Source organism: Primulina tabacum, chromosome 3 (assembly GCF_025594145.1).
Source record: "Primulina tabacum isolate GXHZ01 chromosome 3, ASM2559414v2, whole genome shotgun sequence".
Lineage (NCBI taxonomy): Eukaryota > Viridiplantae > Streptophyta > Magnoliopsida > Lamiales > Gesneriaceae > Primulina > Primulina tabacum.
The window spans coordinates 18386911-18392779 of record NC_134552.1 but is presented as its reverse complement, the minus strand read 5'-3'; positions in this window follow the sequence as shown (position 1 = coordinate 18392779).

Sequence of the window (5869 nt, the reverse complement as noted above, 5' to 3'; positions counted from 1 at the left end):
AACATGAATATATGATATGATATGACATGGTTTAAATATTCATTGTTGTCACGACTTGATATGTATGTTCTTTCGACGCATATTGATACGTACAAGTGCCAACTTATTGAGTTTTATAAACTCACGTAGCTCATGCATTCCAGGATCAGGTAGTGAAGAGACATAGGATGCCGGTTCGCCAATGGATGCTTGTGACGTGCCTCACCTCGACAAGAACCGGGACTTATTATTGAATAGTAATAAGTGCAAGATTTGCACTTAAGTTACATTTAAATCCATTTTGAATCATGCTTGTTTCGAACAGAATTACGCGTTTTTGGTTTGTTTTTGTTGTCATTTCAGGAATGGAGAAAATAGTGGACACGAAACCAAGTGGACCAAGAAAACAGAACCGAGCCCGCGAGTATAAATATTGTCAAGACCAGAAGGGCGCGCGCGGTCGCGCCACTTCACGCGCAGCCGCGCGCGCACAGATTAGGCACAAGGGCAGAAGCTTGCGCGCGGGCGCGCGACATCTCGCGCAGCCGCGCGCACACATGCATGGCCAGAGGAGCAGCACCTAGCGTGCCACCGCGCCAATTCTCGCGCCACCGCGCGCGCCGCTTCCAGAAAAAGTATAAAAGCGCGATCGTCTAGGTCAGAAAGGGGTTAGCCGCCGTGGAGAGAAATTACACGAAAATTCACCATCTTGGGAAGGAAAAGAAGCAAGAAACGGAGCGCATACACGAGACGAAGATTCAGAGTGTGAAGAACTAGCCACAAATACGAAGAACGACGGATCTGGGGACAGAGACGACACTTCGGATTTGTTATCTTTTCTTTTGTTTCTTTATTTTATTGCGTAGCGATGTCTAGAATCACAAACATGTCTTGTTTTCTCTTGGATTTCGTGATGAACTAAATTTCCATTCTAGAGGTTGACGTAACTTTGTCTATACGATGATTTGACGTGGATATTTTTATGATTGGATTCCATTTTATTTAATTGTGTTCTCTACTCTTATTTCATTGCAATTTACTGGCCATAAATTGTATGTGGTGATTAATTCTACAACTCGGGAGAGGGACTAGGATTATAGATCAATAGAGGCACATCGTGGAATGTTTATATCGTTCGGAAGGCGTATAACTTTTGCGAGGCTTAGGTAAGAACATTGATTGCATTTATTAATTAAACTTAGATTTTTATTAGGAATAATTGAATCGAAGTTTGATTGATACATTTATTCGTCACTTGGGAAAGGGGGAATAAAATACGTAAGTGTTCTTGGCCATTAAATAGTAGGAATTCAGGAATTTAAATGCAACCAGGAGAATTATTGTAGAAACTTAGTGAAATCAGTCATCTAGATAATTTCTATCACTGATATTTCTCCAGTCGGTAATTCGATTTATTGTTTATTCGCATTTTAATTGTTTTTAACAAACCAATTCTCTTACGAATTTTCTAGATAAAGTCTGGACTATTTTAATTACAAGCATTGATATATTTTTTTTATACACACTCCTCGTGGGATCGACACTTGCACTCAAAATTGCATTTTACTATAATTTGACATCGTGCGCTTGCGAGCATTTAAGAAAACATGCAACAAGTTTTTGGCGCCGTTGCCGGGGAGTGTCTGTTTTGAATTTATATCAGTATTGTTACCAATTAGTCTAGATTTTAATTTAGAGCTTTTATTTTTTATTTTATTTTATATTGATTGAGTTTTTCATTTTTTCTGCTTGACAGTGTATGCTAAGATCGCAAAGCCCTGACTTGCTTATTTTTGATCCGGAGATCGAAAGAACTGCGAGAAGATTAAGAAAAGCAAAAAGATAAGAGATCCAAGCAATGGCTGAGAACAGATAGAATGACAGACACGCCCAGCCAGAGGCGATTCCTATAAGAGATCACTTCCGACCAGTGATCAACAATCATTACTATGGTATTGCAAGAGGGACAATCAACGCCAATAATTTTGAATTGAAGCCTGCTCTAATCAATATGGTTCAGCAAAACCAGTTTGCTGGAACAGCCACCTCTGATCCTCATGTTCATTTGAGGACCTTCTTGGAGATAACGGATACGGTAAAGATTAATAATGTTCCTGATGATATTATTAGACTACCTTTGTTTCCGTTTTCTCTTAGGGATCAAGCTAGAGGATGGCTCCAATCACTTCCCTTGGGAAGTATCACGACATGGCAGGAGCTGGCGACAAAATTTCTGGCAAAATACTTTCCCCGTGCAAAGTCTGCACAGTTGAAGATTGAGATTAGCACGTTCAGGCAGACTGATTTTGAACAATTGTATGAGGCATGGGAAAGATACAAGGAGCTGTTGAGAAAGTGCCCAAACCATGGCTTCGAAGACTGGGTGCAGATCGAATTATTCTACAACGGTCTAAATGGGCAAACAAGAGGAACAGTGGATGCTGCAGCTGGTGGCACGATCTTTGCTAAATCTTCCGAGCAAGCTTATGACTTGCTTGAATAGATGACAATAAATAGCTACCAGTGGCCGTCTGAAAGGGCAGGAGTAAAAAGGACAGCTGGAGTTTATGCTGTGGATCCTATTACGTCACTCACTGCACAGGTATCAGCACTGACCACACAACTCGCAGCTATGAACAAAGTGAGCATATCAGAAACTGAGAGTCCATCGACTGTTGCTGAAGAACAATCTATTCCTGAAGAAGCTCAGTACGTCAACAACAGAAATTTTGGAGGATTTGAGGATATCGAGGTAACTCTCCCCCTAATACTTATCACCCAGGATTAAGAAATCATGAAAATTTTTCTTATGCAAATAACAAAAATGTGTTGAATCCTCCACCGGGGTTCAATACATCAAAGGGAGAGGGAAAGCCTTCGTTTGAGGATTTAGTAGGAACATTTGTTGCTGAGTCCGGCAAGAGGATGACACGGACTGAATCTCGCCTTGACAATATGGAGACTCACATGGGAAATATGGGTGCCACAATGAAATCTTTGGAAACTCAAATTGGACAGTTGGCTACCGCATTGAGAGATCAGAATAGGGGTCAATTTCCTAGTAACACCGAGGTTAACCAAAAAGAGCAGTGCAAGGCAGTCACTTTGAGGAGTGGAAAGGAATTGGATGTACAGATTCTAAAGAGAGAGTGGAAAGTGAAAAGATAGTTGAAGAAGGTAAAACTGATGAATCCAAGACATAAGTTGAAGTAGAACGACCTCCAGTATATAAGCCAACCCTACCATACCCTCAGAGATTCAAAAAGAAAAAATTGGATGATCAGTTTGCAAAAATTTTGGAGATTTTTAAGAAGATACACATCAACATACCATTTGCTGATGCTTTGGAGCAAATGCCGAATTATGCAAAGTTTATTAAAGATGTGATGTCTAAGAAGAGGAAGCTACAGGAGTTTGAGACTGTGAACCTTACCGAAGAGTGTAGCGCCATACTGCAGAAGAAGCTACCACAGAAATTAAAAGATCCAGGGAGTTTTACTATTCCATGCTTTATTGGTGGTTCTAAATGAAGTAAAGCTTTATGTGATTTAGGAGCAAGTATTAATTTGATGCCATTTTTTATTTACAGGGATCTGGATCTTGGAGAGGTTAAACCAACTACTATCACCTAACAACTTGCAGACAGAAGTCTCACGTATCCACGTGGGATAGTCAAGGATGTACTGGTAAAAGTAGATAAATTTATTTTTCCTGCTGATTTTGTGATTTTAGATATGGAGGAAGATCACGATGCTCCACTAATCTTTGGGAGACCGTTTCTGGCAACTGGAAGGGCATTGATAGATGTGCATAAGGGTGAACTCACCTTGAGAGTTGGCGGAGAAGCTGTCGTTTTTAATATCTATCACGCCATGAAAGAGTCAAATGAGGTAAGCACTTGTATAAGCATTGATATTTTAGACTCATGTATGTCCCTTGATTGTGCAGGAACTAGAGATCCTTTGGAGAGCTGCTTGATAGGTGTTGCTGGAGCTATTGATGAAGAAAATTGGGAAGTAAAAGAGCAACGGGTGGCCCTTGAGGCACTGCAGAAAGAAAGGAGAAAAGATACACCGCTTGAAGAATTGGAGGTAAATGAGCAAACAAATGTAATACCTCCTTCCCCTGAATTGAAGGAGCTGCCAAGTCACCTTTGCTATGCATTTTTAGGTGAAAAGTCGACGTATCCGGTAATCATCTCTTCCTCACTTACTTGTACTGAAAAAGATAAATTATTAAGAGTATTGAGGAAATTTAAAACTGCTTTAGGATGGTCGATTTCTGATATTAGGGGAATTAGCTCCACTATATGCATGCATAAAATTTTGATGGAGGAGTCGTATACTCCTTATGTGGATCACCAGAGGAGGTTGAACCCAGCTATGAAAGAGGTTGTGAAAAACGAGGTACTGAAATTACTAAATGCTGGTGTGATTTATGCTATTTCTGACAGTAGTTGGGTATCTCCTGTACAAGTTGTACCAAAAAAGGGTGGAATAACTGTGGTGAAAAACGAAAATGATGAACTGATATCTACTCGCACTGTAACTGGCTGGCGAGTATGTATTGATTATCGAAAGTTGAACAATGCCACACGTAAAGATCATTTTCCACTGCCTTTTATTGATCAAATGCTTGATATACTTGCTGGCTATTGTCATTATTGTTTTTTAGATGGTTATTCAGGTTATAACCAAATTGCTATAGCGCCAGAAGATCAGGAGAAGACTACTTTCACGTGTCCCTATGGCACGTTTGCTTTTCGGAGAATGCCGTTTGGGCTATGCAATGCACCTGCCACTTTCCAGAGGTGCATGATGGCCATTTTTGCAGATATGGTGGAGGAAATAATGGAAGTCATCATGGAAGAATTTTCGGTATTCGGTTCGTCGTTTGATCATTGTTTGCATAACCTATCCCTTGTTTTGCAGAGATGCCAGGATAAGAACTTAGTTCTTAATTGGGAGAAGTGTCATTTTATGGTCCAAGAGGGCATTGTTCTTGGACATAAAGTGTCTTCTCGGGGATTAGAGGTAGACAGAGCCAAGGTGGTTACCATTGAAAAACTTCCTCCACCAAAGAACATCAAGGGAATAAGGAGCTTCTTAGGACATGCGGGGTTTTATCGTAGATTTATTAAAGATTTTTCTAAGATCACTAAACCCCTATGTAATTTACTTGAAAAAGAATCGACTTTTATATTTGATGATGATTGTTTGCAGGCATTTGAGAAGATCAAAATGGCATTGGTGACCGCACCGATCATGATAGTGCCGGACTGGAAGGAGCCCTTTGAGCTAATGTGTGATGCAAGTGATTATGCAGTGGGCGCTGTCTTAGGCCAAAGAAGGGACAAGATGTTTAGGACGATTTACTACGCAAGCCGCACGATGGATGCTGCTCAGCAGAATTACACTACGACCGAGAAGGAGATGCTTGCAGTAGTATTTGCCTTCGAAAAATTCAGGCCTTATTTGATTGGCACAAAGGTAATCATTTTCACTGACCATGCAGCTATTCGCTACCTTTTCGCCAAGAAAGATGCAAAACCACGCTTGATAAGGTGAATTTTGCTATTACAAGAATTTGACTTTGAGGTCAAGGATAAAAAAGGTAGTGAGAATCAGGTAGCTGATCATTTGTCGAGGCTTGAGCTGGAGGAGAAGAAAGAAGAGGGAGCTATACAGGAAACTTTTCCGGATGAGCAACTCTTTGAGGTAAACACTATAATTCCTTGGTTTGCTGATATTGCAAATTTCTTGTCCTGTGGTACCCTTCCTCCAGATTTGAGCTATCATCAGAAGAAGAAGTTTGTCCATGATATCAAGTTTTATTATTGGGATGACCCATTTGTGTACAAGAGGTGTGCTGACCAAGTGATTAGGAGATG